Here is a 16,492-nt window from a genome sequence, read left to right as displayed (position 1 = left end):
ACAATAATAATTTTATACTATTAAACTACTCATTTCCTGATATTTTATTTAGAAATTTTGCATCTATGTTCGTAAGTTATTTGTAACTTAAGTATGAGTAATTTTTAGTGCATAATTAATTTCTAAGTTTTCTTTCTCATGTTGTCCTTGTATAGTTTGGTGTCATGGTTACATTTGCCTTATAGTGTGAATTGGGGTATAATCCCCCTCATTTTATTCTTAGGGAAAAAAGAACTGTTTCAGATTAAAGTAATCTATTCCTTTAAAGTATGCCTGTATTTGCCTAAAAAACCATTTGAGCCTTGGTTTATATTTGTGTGTATATGTGTGTGTCTTTGTGCATGTTTGTGTGTGTTAGTGTGTGTATGAAAATTTAAACATATTGATTTAACTTCTTTAATTGTTATTAGATGATTCAGGCTTTCTATTTCTTCTTAAATTTATTAAATTTTATTTTTTCTAGGAATTTTTCATTTTACTTGTTTTAAAATTTACTGTCACAAAGGTTTTTAGTATTCTCTTTTTAAATCTGTTCTAAACAAAATTTCTAGTCTTGTTTATTTCTGTCTAGTTTCTTTTCGTTAATCAACCTTTCCAAAATTCTCTTTTTCTTGTTCTTTCAAAGAACCAACTTTTGCCTTTACCCTTTGCTGATCTAATTCTATCTTTATGTTTTGTTTCCATGATCTTTGCTCTTATTTTTTCCTTTTTTGTTGTTCCTTTCTAAGACCTCTTATTTATATGTCAGATTATTAGTTTTCAGCCTTTCTTCCTTTCTAATAATATACTAAAGCTGTAAATTTTTCTATAATTTCTGCCTTGGCCCTCTTCTACAAGTATTGATAGGTAGATCTTTCATTACAATTTATTTTTAAATATTTCTCAATTTCCCATTACAATTTCTTCTTTGGCACATAGATAATTGAGAGGTGTGTATTTTGAAATTTACAAACTTCAGAAATATTTAAATTTATCTTTTTTGTTATTGACCTCTAACTTAATTGCATAATGGTCAGAGAATGTTGTCTGTATTGATTCTATTTTTCCCCCAAACATGTTGAGGTGTGTTTTATGGCTTAGGACACAAGTTAATTTTTACAAATACTTAATGTGAGTTTGAGAAGAATCAACATTCTCTGTTTACTTGTTTCCAGGTTCTATTTTTGCCCCATAAATTCAGCTTATTTTCCTAAAATCTATATATTTACTAACATTTTAAGTTTTACTTAAACTAATTGAAGTATTTCTGTTGAAATTTCACATGATCCGGATGATACAAGTCTCTATAGTTCTGTTAGTTTTAGTTTTTCTTTGTATATTTCAAGGCTATTTTCTTTGGGCCATGAACATTTAGAATGGTATACCTGGTGAATTAAACCTTCTATCTTTTGTGACATCTTACTTTACTCATAATACTGCCTTTTATCTTGAAGTCTATTTTATGTGATATTAATATAGATATACCAGCTTTTTCTACCTTTGTACTTTCAACCTTTCTGTGTCTTTATGTTCTAGGCATGTCTTTCATAATCACTTAACTGAATTTTGTGTTTTAATCCATTTCTACAATCTTGTTCTTTTAACAGGTGAGCTTAGTCATTTATATTTTATTGCTCTCTATAATATTGATCTATATAAATGCTTGTTTTTCTATTATGCAACATGCTTTCTATTTGTTCTAGTTTTACATGCTTTTTTTTCCTTTTATGCTTTTTGTTTTATTTGTTGAGTTTTTGTGTGCTGTTTTTTTAAATTGCTTTTTGTTTTCTTGTTTTATTTTGTTTCATTTACTGTTTTGCAAGTTTTATACTTTCCTTATAAATTTTTATGGTTACTCTCAAATTTTTGTCTTTGACTTTATGCTTTTACTGTATACTTATACCTTTTACTTAATACAGTTTAATTTTATCAGTATTCTAGCTCCCCTTCTAATAAATACATAAACTTTACATTGTTAAGGCTATTTGCTGATTAGGTAACATGCATTTATTGTTGTCTAGGATCTTAGTTTTACATTATTATATACCCTCATTTTATACATTCAATATTTGCTTAGATTCCTTGCCACTCTGAACCATGTCACTGGAGCTCCTAGGGGTTTATTTTCATTTGCCTTTGCAGATACTGTATTGCAAAGCCTTGAGAAGCATTGTGTATAACCAAATATAATCTCATTCCAAAAAAAGGCCCCAAATAATTGAAGACAGCTAACTTCACAGATATGCTAGTAAATGCTCAACAACCAGCTCTCCAGAAAAAAAACTCATTTGTAGCATTTGCTAACTTCCATGGTGTAACCTCTCCCTCTGCAGCTTATATCAAGCTACCCACGTGATGCCAACCAGCCTGCAAAATTCCCATTTAGCAATCTGTCCTTTTGAGCTGGTAGGAGCTGCTCCCAGCACATTACCAGCTGTTTTGTACTTTTTGAATCATCTTTTTTACTTGTTGAGGCAATCTCCAATTCCTTTAGCCATTCCTTATCTGACACAGTTTTAAATGTGCTGCATTTTGTCTGGATTTTCATTCTAGAATAACCTCCAACCTCAGTTGCTTTACCTCAGGGGCTAGAACTTACAATGTTGTTCTGGGTTGTTTAACTCCATCTTAAGTTATATGAGTTTTATGAGAGTCTGGCCAGACAGAAAGTGTTTTAGGGCGTGAATATATACGGCCTGCTCTCTGAAGCAGCTATCTGGAGTTGCATTCTTCTTCCAGAGTGAGGAGAAAGGCTACTCATACTAGAATTAGAGAATTGGGCATAGCAGTTGTGGCAACAACGTTTGGCTGCAGTGTTAGGTGCAAAAGGGGGGAAAAAAAACTCCTCTGATATAAAAAGGAATCATGTATAGAAAACGAGGCTTTAACATCTTAGCAGGAGATTAGTGGTGATAAACTGGAATTAAATGCCTTATTACTAAGTGTTCAACCCTTAAAAATTATGTGGAATACAGATTTTTTTCTACCTCTGTAAATCTCCCACCTGACCTCCTTTATTCTTTTAAATTTATCACTAGCACTCCTTGCATGTCCTCACAGGTTTTCTACTTTATGAAGAACTTTCTTTTGAGGTTATTTTCTAGCTATTCCTTGTCTCAGAGGACCCTTAGCATTTGGCACTGCCTTCAGGTTGCTCAGACTTCCATAGGGATTAAGAACTATGCAAACATTAGGCAGTGATGATTATGATGGTTATGATTATGATTCACATCTTAGGAATCTATCTGTTAGGAATTGTATTGGAAAGTCAAGGTCCATTTTAGCTTCATGATTTTATAACTTAAAGTTTCCTAAATCTCAAAGATCTCAAATCTCAACAATGAGGCAGTAGCACATTTTTACACCACAGGGCTAGAGGACTAAATAGATCTTTCAGGCAGATTTTATTTCTTGGACTTTCATGGTTTCATAGAACAGTATATAATTCTTAATCAGGGAAGATTTGTCACCAGTTAGATAATTGAACTGGTTTATAAACAAATCTGTGAAATTAATTTCCGGGTCAATTTTTTTTCCCCCCTTTTAGGGTAGTCATGTGAAGATAAGATCTCTGGGGTCAATTGGAAAACACCTATGTATCTATTTGGCTGGAAAGAAAGCCATGCTAACAGTGGTGAAAGTTGCTATATAAAAAATAAAATCCTACAAGTAGGAATGTAGAATGAGTTGAGGTAGGAACATTTGTACTGATGACTTTTCTGTCAAAAGGAAACTTCATCTAAAGAATATAAGATGATGTCACGCCTGTAATCCCAGCACGTTGGGAGGCTGAGGTGGGCGGATCACAAGGTCAGGAGATCGAGACCATCCTGGCTAACATGGTAAAACCCCGTCTCTACTAAAAATACAAAAAAATTAGCTGGGTATGGTGGCAGGCACCTGTAGTCCCAGCTACTTGGGAGGCTGAGGCAGGAGAATGGCGTGAACCTGGGAGGCGGAGCTTGCAGTGAGCCAAGATTGCGCCACTGCACTCCAGCCTGGGGGACAGAGCAAGACTCCATCTCAAAAACAAAAGAATGTAAGATGATGTTGTTTTCTTTCTTATGTATTGAAACAGTTAGATTTTGATACTTAACAAACAACACCAAATCATCATGTCAGAAAACAACCAGTATTCGTTTCATTTGTGATTCTGGGGCCCAGAAGTTTGGTCTGGGTTCAGTTGAGCAGTTTTAGACTTAACTGTGGTCAGCTATTGAGTCAGCTGGGATCTGGCTGGTGCCAGATGACTTCACCCAGGATAACTTGGCTGTGCTTCACATTCCCCAGCCGACTGCCTTGGTGGTATTCATCTGATGGCATTCCAAGAGGCTCAGAACTGCCATACCATACATAACTTTTGCTGTGGTGTATTGGTCATACCAAGTCACAAAGCCCAGACCAGATTCAAGGAGTCAACCAGGTTCTGTTGACCCCACCTCTTGAGCAGAGAAACACAGTGTCACATTGCAAAGTGGTGTGCAAACAAAGGTAGAAATAAAGACAGCCACTTCTGCCAACAATTTACCACAGGTACCCAAGCACTTAGAGGACATCCTTGTCCATGCTTGGCAATATTTGTTTTCTTTATTATTGTTTTTCAAAGTACAAGTTAGGCCAACCAATAAAGAGACTGACAACAATAATGTTGAAGAATCATCTTTAGCCTTTAGAAATTTGTTCAGTTACTAACTAAGCATGTTGCTGTCCCAAGAGGGAAGATAATGTAGGTTGGTCTTTTTAAAATTATGTCATTATGAAGGGACCAAAGACATTTATTCGCCATTCAGAAATTCTTATCTGGTAGTTTATATTTATTTTAAAAAACAAATTCGTTTTCTATTTAACACATTATCCTTTATTTTTGATTGTTTCTGTGAATCTAATGTAGGCATACTATAATATTATAGGCTTTAAAATGTATACTATGAGATTTATGGCAGGAATAAAAATTCCTTGTAATATGGTGAGACTGTAAAGGTGTAGCTTGTGAATTTTTAGTACAACATGATCATCTTTGAACACTAAATATTTCCAGTTAGCATCCTTAAATTCACATTATTATTAATATTAGAACCTTGCTCTTTTACATATTAAGCTTTCGTATTTTATTGCTTTATCTTATAATTTATATATTATACCATATAAATTATACCACATAATATAAATTATATTATGCCGTATAATACAAATTAAGAATAGAGCATATAGATAGAATTAGATGGGGTTATGTAAATGTACCAGGATATTATATAGGAGGCTAGCATACCAGCTCTACAACCAGCCACACCTGGCCTGTTGGGGCATGGCACACCTTTAGCTTACTGAGATAGGACAGTCATGTAAGCCATAATGTTAATGAACCCTCTTGGGCTGAGCGGTGCACGACTTACACAATTGCACCTGGCTGTCTGCTGGTGATTAGTGCTGGACCTGTGGAGGGTAAGCTCATTGGATACTGGCAGTGGAGGCTGAGGAGAGGCACTTGACAGAGCACTCAGAGTGTTGGGAGGAGGTCAACAACCAGCAAGGGAAGGAACAGTATGCTGGAGGTGGAGATCTGGGCTCCAGTCATAGCTTTGTCATTATTGTAGAATCTCAGGACATTGCAATTATCTGGAAGTGTGTTTCTTCTTCTCCAAAATGGGGGTATGAACACTTACAGGGTTCTCATGAAGACAAAATGAGAGAAGCATGTGAAAATACTGTAAGAGAGACTGGTGTGAATGTATGATATTATTCTCCTCACAGCTGTTGTCATGAAAGGGAGAAGTAGGCTTCTCATCACTGCAAAAGTGGGCCTTTTTCATGGCAATTTTTCAGTTTGCTTACGAGGTGAAGGGGTGTACAGACAACTACGACCATATGGATATTTGGATCTCCACGCCACTGAACATGCCTGAGCTGGCTATTCTGCCATTGGCAACACATACCTTCAATCACCTGCACTTCCCCTTTTGAACCCATTCTCCCACTCAGGACTTGAGGAGGTCAGGGCTGACCTATTGCCGGCAGAGTGAAGATTCGCCTTCTTTGACTTGTCCTTGACCACTTTGGATAACAAGTGAAGTGTATGGGCCAATTTACACAACAAAAATGTTACTGTGAAAACTTATCACAGGTGGGGGAAAAATGTAATTGCAAGCTTGTTGGGGAATTTAGTGCTGCTTTTAGATGAACAAAGTGGATTCTGAAATTCTCGTATTAGTTTAATTTCTTGTAGAGAGAAGTCTTGGTCTCTTTTAAAAATAAAATGGAGTAAATTTGCACCACATTTTAGTTGTAGCAAATGATCTATAGGTCACTGTTTTTATCCCCACATGTCTAGATTTCAGAGTAAGCAGAAATTGAAGGGGGGCATGTTTGGGAATTGGGGTACACTAATATGGAAGACATATGTCTTATGTTTTGACATAAGGAGCCAGTGGGAAGATGGGGAGCAGTAGTTCCAGATTTCACCAGGGAAAGTTTTCTAAAAATCTCAGGGCAGACAAATGTTCTCAGGAATACTTACAGTAAGACCAGTATTAATATAAATCTATACCCAATAGCTGCAAAAGAAGTCTGGCCCTAGGAGTTGATGTGTGTCAGTCTAGGATACTGCCCCTTCCCTTGGAAAACTCAAACATTTAGCCATGATAACATGACTGAATCATATAACATTCTTTATTTCACAGGCATATAATCAAATTAAAGTGTAGCACCATACTTAGTAGCTAACTATGTATGCTGTAGTGCTTGAGGAAACACTGATTTTAAGCTGAGCTGGCAGTGAAGATAAATAGATTTGGCAATTTTCTAGCTGATCTTGTTCTTGCACTCACTTAAACCTCTCAATCAAACTCCTAGTTAAACAAAATATTTTAAATATGTATATATATGCAGCATATACACATATTCAACACATAATAACATCTCAGGGTAGGGTCATTATTTATGAAAGCAGGAGTGTCAGTTGTCAGCAACACAGCACTGCAAGCTGAAAATCCAAGGCCTATTTTCTATTTTTATACTTTGGAATGAAGAAAAATAATACTGTGTTTCCATTATTTATGAACACGGTTAAAAAAAGAGAGAAGCAGTGAAATTTCACTGCTTTCAAAGAATAATTTATTTTTATTCCACACGAGGCCTCTAACCTTTCCTCATAATCTCCCCTTCCCTGTGGGTACCTCAGGCAACCCTGGTGGTGTGAAATCTTGGCTCCTGCTGGGGAAGGGGAAAGAGAGCTGGTGGGCTCTGGCTGGAAGTGTTCACTGAGCTTGGGAGGCAACCGATTAATTGATCAGAAATGTATTGAAGGGTTGCAGGCAAAACTGAGGTATAAAATGGAGATTTTGTCCTCAAGGAATTTACTGACTCACAGGAGAGTTGAGAGAATGTGTATAAAAAGAGGAGCCCATTTGTAAGATATGGAGAGTCACATACCTAAATTCTTCAGAATCCAGATTTAGGTTATGAAACAGCTTCTACTTATTTTGTGCTAATTTTGTGCTACACATCAGGCTAAATATCTTACATAATCTCTGATCCTCATACCAAACCTACAACGCAGCTCTGATTATTCTCATTTTATGGACGGAAAGGGTGAGGCTTAGAGAGGTGAAGTGAATGTGCCCTAGGTCACACAGCTGGTAAGTGATAAGCCCAGGCTTCAAACACAGGTGTGATGGTTTTCAAGCCAGCACCCACTCCTTGGGGGCAGCTCTGTCCTAGAAAGCCAGGGCAGCAGGGAGACGGACTGAAGGACCTGGAAGCAGGAGGCTGAGGCTGGTTGACTCTCAGGCTGACACTGACTTCTGCAGGACTACACAGCCACCCTTCCTGGGGAGAAGAGTCCCTCCCTCGGTTGCCTTGGTGACTCCGGAAGACTATGGTCCCTCTTTCATTTCTCCAGATGGTCCTGCTGAATCATTCCCACCTCATTGTGGCTAAATTACCTGCCTTAGTTCTATATTTTTATTTCGGTGGCTCTGACATAATGGGAAATAGCTCAGTTTTAATGCTAGTTTTTAGAGTGAGGTTTCTAAAGAAATGATTTAACTTACCTTGTAGACCAGAACAATTCTGAGAGTGAAAGGAGACTCTGTTAGTAATTACTGCCAGGACTATCCCAGGCATCCAGGACTTAAAATCATTATACCAATATGGGATCAAAGGATATAGTTAACATGGAAATGAGACCCACATTATTCAGACAAGAACATCTTTAGGGCATCGAGCAGCCAAATGGAAGTGAACTCCATTGACAGCAGCAGTGGTTATCTGCTGCCTGATGTTAGGGCACAAATTTGGGCAGCTTAGTCCTCAACCTTCACCCACCCGTTACTAAGCCAAGGCAGCCCTGATTTACTGTGTCAGGGTGACATTGTTTTGTGGAAACCTCTTGCCTACTGCCAAAGTTAGTGAATTTGCACTGTTCTAACTTACAGGATTTAAATAACTTCCAATCCTTGAAGGCCTTTTAGCTCTTTTCTGCTTAAAGTTTACAAATTGGACTGCAACCACAAGTACTGAGGTTTACCCACATAGAAATTCTGGCAAGAATCTGAAAGAAATCACATACTGACAAGCTGGGCTCCAAAAGAAAGAAAGGAGGTGAGGCATGGGGAGGGAAGAATGGGAGGATGGGAGGAGGAAGGGAGGGAGAGAGGACAGTCTAGATGATTTTAAACCAACATGATCCAGAACATCTTGCAATGTGACAGTGGCCTTCTAACACAAGTCTTCTCTTTTCAGTCCCTGACTCTCTTGTCATTTGTTCTTTTCAGGTTGACAAATGGGTATTGGTTTATGACAGCATCATTGATCAAATGACACATTGTCTTGTATTATGTCTAGTAATTAAAAAAAGACATAAAAATGCTTCTTGGAATAACCTGACAGTGTCAATTTAGATAGTAACTTCCAGTCCTAAATCTCTCCGGGAATGAAAACAAATTCCATTTATCTAAAACCAAGGTGTTTTTCTTACTAATGCTGAAAATAATGCTTACTTTGAGATGAGAAGGTTGTCAACAATTTTCATCAAACTACACCAATGAGGGTGGAGTTTTCCAAAGAGAGCCTCAATAAGGTCAACATTTCTTTGGTGTCTCTTATTTTATATTATAAATGTATGCAAATTTTACATTCTCTTTTACAATAGAGTCATGTTTATTTTACTATCAAATTTCTCAAATTGGAAGTCAAAATATTTTTAGTAAAAGGTAGTGCAGAGATGAAAAGATGAGCCATTTTTATTCTGCAGCTTCATGTTTCCCTTTGGCATCATTCCGGGCCCTTCATTCTCAGAATGTGGGGATGAAACCACCCCAGAGCAGCTGACAGAAGGGAAGAGTTAATTATTTTAAAAGTTGTAGACATAGATTTTTGATGATAAAAGTCAACTGTGAATCTGGAAATACTAATTTATTTCAAAGCTTTAAAAAATAGTTTATTAAACTAGAAGCACAGTATTGAATAAAGAAGCTACTCTGATGATGTTATTACACATATTAGCTGACAAGGAAGACAGGGAGAGGATACACAGAGAAAAATAGTGTACTAAAGTCTTTGTACGGACCAAATAAAACCTGTAGTGACTCTTTTCTCCCAAAATATTCCATTATCCATAAGTATTCCCTTGGTTTTTATCAGAAAGATAATTTACAATTTTGAACTTCAGGATAAGTAGAAGTAAAATGAAGTCACAAAACTGTATGTGAAGATTTTTTTTTTTTGAGATGAAGTCTCACTCTATTGCCCAGGCTGGTGGGCTGAAGTACAGTGCTGCTCACTGCAGCTTCCACCTCACAGGCTTAAGTGATCCTCCTGCCTCAGCCTCCCAAGTAGCTAGGACTACAGGCGTGTGTCACCAGACTCAGCTAGTTTTTAAATGTTTAGTAGAGATAAGGTCTTCCTGTGTTGCCCAGGCTGGTCTTGAACTCCTGGCCTCAAATGATTCTCCCACCTTGGCCTCCCAAAGTGCTAGGATTACAGGTTTGAGCCACCACACCCAGCTGAGGACTCTTAATAACTCCGAATTTACCCTTCTCTTTGCTGGAGACTTGCTTTTATTTCTGAGGTAAAGGCAGATGAGTGTGAACTTTGGCATTCATGGAGTAGACTTAAAACAGAAAACAGATGTACTTTCAAACATATTGATTTTCTGATAAGAACAATTAACCTCAGTATAAATCTGTTGACATAATATGGTTCTTCATTATACATTACTGTCAGCATCCTAAAAACAACAGCAGCAACAAACAGAAAACCAAAAACGAATGACCACCTTAAAGCCGAAACAAAACACAATAAAACTGAAGATGTTGATAACATTAAAGGAAAAAGGCAAACTTGATTTTATTTAACATTGTCTTACTTTTTGAAATTTCAAGTAAGTGTGTTGATGTATGTAATTACATTTATTTTCACAGTGAAATTCTTTTACAATCATTTAGTCACTGGAGTCCGGTCTTGCTTGACACGTGAAAGATTTTGGTCCCAAGAATGTGTAGCACTGTTTCCACTATATGCTTTGAGAATGATTGAAAACGCAAAGGCCATATCTGCCTTTTTAATGCTCTTCATTCATTGTCCAGATCTCTATTGAGTCTCCGCTATGTCTTAGGCACTGTGCTTGATGCTGAATAATTTAAAATGGATGGAACGTACTGCCTGTCTTCTTATCTCACAGTCTAGAGTACAGACAGTGAAGGTGTGCTAGATTCTGTTAGGTGAACTTGGCCAAAGCTGGAAATTTTATTTCCCAGGACAATAACCTTCTCTGACTGGTTTTTTGAAAGAACTTGCTTGCGATTCGCTTACAGAAATGAAGTAGAATTCATTACTCTCAGAAGGTTGTCACCATCGACTATGGTGATAGATAGATGCAGAGGTGCCCGATGGGCTCCTCCTCTTCCCCTCCAACTTGTCTTCACTCAGTGGCCCCAGGCCTACCACGAGGTTCTTGGCTGGGGACACACCAAAACTGCATCTCTGCAGGAAACACAGTTTTTGTAGACTTCATGAGCTCTCTTTTTGTGGTTTCACTTTGGTGGCTTTTTCAATTTCATTTCAAGCTCCTGCTGGTTGACCCACACCTTTGCTTCAGGGCACCTGGCTAGTGACTAATTTTTTTTTTTACCATCCAACTCTCCCTCCAAATTTTCTCTTCCTCAGCTCCTCCCATATTTGTATAAGGGCTAACACCTACAATAAATTTTTTATTCCCATAATACTTATGGTAAATCTAATTTTCTGTCTGAATCCTATACAAACCCTTACAAGAGGATGTTATAGTGAAGACAAGTAGTGGGCATTAAGGAAGATCAGAAAGGAATGACATCTCACCGATATTGGGTGGTGCCACGAACCTGATCAGGGAAGGCTTCTGGGACTAGGTGAGGCAGGCCTGGCAAAGCTGGTAAGGGCATTCCAGAGAGATGCTATGTGATATGATTTGGCTCTCTGTCCCCACCCAAATCTCATCGTGTAGCTCCCATAATTCCCATGTGTTGTGGAAGTGACCTGGTATGAGATGGTTGAATTATGGGGGTGAGTCTTTCCCATGCTGTTCTTGTGATAGCAAATGGGTCTCACGAGATCTGATGGTTTTAAAAAATGAGAGTTGCCCTGTACAAGCTCTCTGTCTGCCTGCTGCCATCCATGTTAAATGTCACTTGCTCCTTCTTGCCTTCCACTATGATTGTGAGACCTCCCCAGCTATGTGGAACTGTAAGTTCAATTAACCCTCTTTCTTTTGTAAATTTCCCAGTCTCTGATATGTCTTTATGAGCATTGTGAAAATGGACTAATACAGTAAATTGGTACCAGTAGAGTGGACATGCTGAAAAGATATCGGAAAATGTGGAAGCGACTTTGGAACTGGGTAACAAGCAGAGGGTGGAACAGTTTGGAGGGCTTGGAAGAAGACAGGAAAATGTGGGAAAGTTTGGAACTTCCTAGAGACTTGTTGAATGGCTTTGACAAAAATGCTGATAGTGATATAAACCAGAAGGTCTAGGCTGAGGTGGCATCAGATGGAGATGAGAAACTTTTTGGGAACTGGAGCAAAGGTGACTCTTGTTATGTTTTAGCAAAGACACTGGCAGCATTTTGCCCCTTTCCTAGAGATTTGTGGAACTTTGAACTTGAGAGAGATGATTTCGGGTATCTGGTGGAAGAAATTTCTAAGCAGCAAAGCATTCAAGAAGTGACTTGGGTGTTGTTAAAGGCATTCAGTTTTAAAAGGGAAATGGAGCATAAATGTTTGGAAAATTTGTAGCCTGACAATGCAGTCGAAAAGAAAATCCCATTTTCTGAGGAGAAATTTAAACTGGCTGCAAAAATCTGCATAAGTAACAAGCAGCTGAATATTAATCACCAAGACAATGGGGAAAATGTCTCCAGGGTGTGTCAGAGAACTTTGTGGCAGCCCCTCCCATCATAGCCTCAGAGGTTTAAGAGGAAAAAGTAGTTTCAAGGGCTGGCCAAGGGTCCCTGTGATGTGTGCAGCCTAGGGACTTGGTGCCCTGCATCTCAGTCACTCCAGCCATGACTGAAAGGGACCAACATAGAGCTCATGCTGTGACTTTAGAGGGTGCAAGCCTCAAGCCTTGGCAGCTTCCACGTCATGTTAAGCCTGTGAGTCCACAGAAGTCAAGAATTGAGGTTTTGGAACTTCTGCTTAGATTTCAGAAGAAATGTGGGATCAGAGTCTCCACACAGAGTACCTACTGGGGCACCACCTAGTGGAGCTGTGAGAAGAGGGCCACTGTCCTCAAGACCCCAGAATGGTAGATCTATTGACAGCTTGCACTATGCACCTGGAAAAGCCACAGACACTCAACGCCAGCCTGTGAAGGCAGCTGGGAGGTAGGCTGTATCCTGTAAAGCCACAAAGGTGGAGCTGCCCAAAACTATGGGAACCTACCTTTTGCATCAGTGTGACCTGAATGTGAGACATGGAGTCAAAGGATATCATTTTGGAGCTTTAAGATTTGACTGCCCTGCTGGATTTGGGACTTGCCTGGGGCCTGTAGCCCCTTTGTTTTGGCCAATTTCTCCCATTTGGAATGACTGTATTTACCCAATGGCTGTACCCCCATTGTATCTAGGAAGTAACTAACTTGCTTTTGATTTTATAGGCTCCTAGGCAGAAAGAACTTGCATTGTCTTGGATGAGACTTTGGACTGTGGACTTTTGAGTTAATGACTTTATGGGACAGTTGAGGAGGCATGATTGGTTTTGAAATGTGAAGACATGAGATTTGGGAGAGGCCAGGGGCAGAATGATATGGTTTGGCTCTGTGTTCCCACCCAAAATCTCATCTTACAGCTCCCATAATTCCCAAGTCTTGTGGGAGGTACCCAGTGGGAGATGATTGAATTATGAGATGGGTCTTTCCTGTGCTGTTCTTATGATAGTGAATGGGTCTCATGAGATCTGATGATTTTAAAGAATGGGACTTGCCCTGCACAAGCTCTCTCTTTGCCTGCCACCATCCATGTAAGATGGGACTTGTTCCTCCTTGCCTTCCACCATGATTGTGAGGCCTCTCCAGCCATGTGGAACTGTAAGTCCAATTAAACCTCTTTCTTTTGTAAATTGCCCAGTCCTGGGTATGTCTTTATCAGCAGCATGAAAATGGATTAATACAGTAATCCAACCTTGTGGAGCTGCAAATAATTCTGTATGACCAGATCACAAGACACATGTGGAGAGGTGTGGTGAGAGTTAAGTTTGGAGAGGTTAGACAGGAGGCAGATCATAAAATTATTTTATGCCTGACCAAGGAGTCTGTGTTTTATGGACAATGGGGGATCTTGAAGTGGTTTGAAGTAAGTAAGATGGATGAAGTTTACTTTGGAAAATTTCTCTGGCAGCTATATAGAGGCTGAATGGTAGATAATCAAAATTAAAATCAGGGGGGCCAAGAAGAAGCCTGTTACATCAGTCCAAATTAAAACAAAATGCAAACATCACTGACAGAGAGGAAGAGGGACAGAAGAGAAAGAGGGAATGTTACCCTATGATGGGCCGAAGCATGAAATTTGTGCAAGATGCTGAGAAGGAGAGGTCAGAGAAGTTGAAGGAGAATCAGAAAAGAGTGGGAACAAAGGGAGGGGAGAACTTTAACAGAGGGAAGTGGTCAATAGTGTAAGGAAATTAGGAGGATAGAGAACTGCCCATTCTTTTTCAACCATGTAGATATCACTGGTGACCACAGGTGAAGTAGTTCCTGTTGTATTTCTTTTATTATTCTTTCACTAGCCTTCTGGACATGGAAACTCCTGAGAAAATTGCATTGTAAATACAGCGAATCTCTGCAGTTAAGGGAACACAACACCCTTAGCTCTGGCAACCAGCTAACTTTTCTCAATCACAAGTCCAAAGAGGCTGATCAAGGTCTTAGAAGCCTCCTTTTCCTCTGACCTATTGCCCCCAAAAAGAACTCAATTCTGACTTGTATATGTGGCCAGCCACTTAAAACCTTTTAATAGCTTGTCAGTAAATTGAATGATGATGGAGAGAGGTGGGAAAAGAGATGGCTTTTCCTAAATCTGAAGCTTGCTTTGTCTCAACCTCTTTAGTCAGAAATAGTGTTTTTTGATTCTCTGAGTGAGCCATCATCATCTTTCATGAGGCCATGCATGGGGTGATTCTCCATTGCCCTCTCTGCTGTAGGACTCGTAGGCACCTGCCCTCAACCCAGGTGACCCTGAAGAAGAAACTTCACCATGTTAATGAGAAAGACCACAGAAGCTTAAACCAGAGGATAAACGTCCTCTTCCTTACTAGTAGATGAAGTTAATTATTGAGTTCACAGAAATTCACTTTATGATTTGCGTTCTCCTGATATTTTTAACAAATGTTAATTTGGTCTTTTTCCTTTCTAAAAATCTATCTATTTAGTTTGTAAAGAGTGGGATAAGCTACAGTTTCCATGGAGCAATCTCTTCCTCTCACAGAGCCTGTGACTGAGGAGTGGCTTTTGCTATGTCCTTGTTTGTTAACCCGGTTGCTCTAGGTTAACCACTAGCTTATTCCAGAGAAGGACCAATTTGAGGCACCAAAATCTTTCCTCTTATAGAGACAGATTATGAACCTGGAAATGACTACTCATACTTTGACATCCTGCTGTTAAAATACAACCCTCCCAACCTGCCTAGCACCTCCCCTACACACTCACAACATTCACCCACAAATGGCCACCCAGTAGATTTTAACTGCTTTGAGAGAAGGGGCCATGTTTTATTTACCTTTGTATCTCTAATTCCAAGCATGTGACTGGCACACTTATCATATAAATGGTAAATGTAACTGGACAGGCCCCCCTATTTTCTTCCTAAAATGGGTACTAAATGTTTCATGAATAACTTTTTTTGAAAGTCCATCCTTCTCCTAGTTTTCTTTTCCAGAGGGGCTCCCCAAGGAAGGCTTAGAGGTTCTTCAAACTAATCTTGGTAGTCACTTGTTGTCCTGTCCACCAACTCAGCTCTAAACCATTGTTTTCCCCCAATGCCACATTATCACGTTATCTCATAATTCATTTCTCCTGGCTGCTGGTGAGCACAGTCTCCTCTTCAAAAGTACAGCTAAGGCCAGATTCATTTATGGATTGCTGATGAAGTAATAGAAGCACCACCCCAAGTACAATGTGCATTGTCACAGCAATGGCCGCTTCTGCAACCCACAGACACTAATCCGTGAGCCTGAGAAGGTTTTATTTCCTCTTCAATATGAACTTCCATTTGTTTCAAGGGAACTCTAGAAAAGTCAGTGGCAATAGTCAACAATATATTTTCCCAAGTCTAAAGTATTCTTATTTAAATAATGCCATATAAGGAGCATTAATTATTAAACTTGCTTTTTAGAACAGTTATCAAAATCTTTAAGGGCACATCCTGGCTTACCATGGATGGATCAAATTTACCCAACTCATAAATGCAAATCTCAGCCTACACCATCTGCATTCACATTTGTGGGGGAATCACAGTTTTCTCTGAGAACAATCGTTGGTATTTACATGATTTCTATGTAATCCTGTTGATTTCTCCAGAACTGAGGAAGTTGGCGTCAAAAGTTTCAGATTCCCAAATAGCAGTTTTGTCATTAAAGTACAATGACAACATTTAAAGTTTGTCTTGATCGGTACCCCATTATGTAAGTATTTATTGAATTAAATGGATTTTAGAATCTTGTGATTAAAAAAAAGCTTTCTCTTAATAATTGCTTCTCAAACAATGGCAAATAGAGCAAATGGTAAAGGCTAGATAAATTCCTCTAAAATTCTGCATCATCAGCATGTTATTGTTGCTGTTGTCATTTGAAAATAGGAAGTGGCAGTATTTCATCTTAATAGGGAAGAAAAATGGCTCTTGATTCTTCCCTGTTCTTGTGTACCCTCTTCCCTTTCTAATCATACGTATAATGTGAGAATCCCCTGCTTCTACATGTCTTACTCAGATGAAGCAGAGTGTTTTAATGAGAAAAGCATAAACTGGGAGATCCGTAACTTCTCCCCAT

Source organism: Pongo pygmaeus, chromosome 12 (assembly GCF_028885625.2).
Source record: "Pongo pygmaeus isolate AG05252 chromosome 12, NHGRI_mPonPyg2-v2.0_pri, whole genome shotgun sequence".
Taxonomy (NCBI): Eukaryota; Metazoa; Chordata; class Mammalia; order Primates; family Hominidae; genus Pongo; species Pongo pygmaeus.
The sequence above is the reverse complement of the archived record's forward strand: the minus strand, read 5'-3'. Positions refer to the sequence as shown.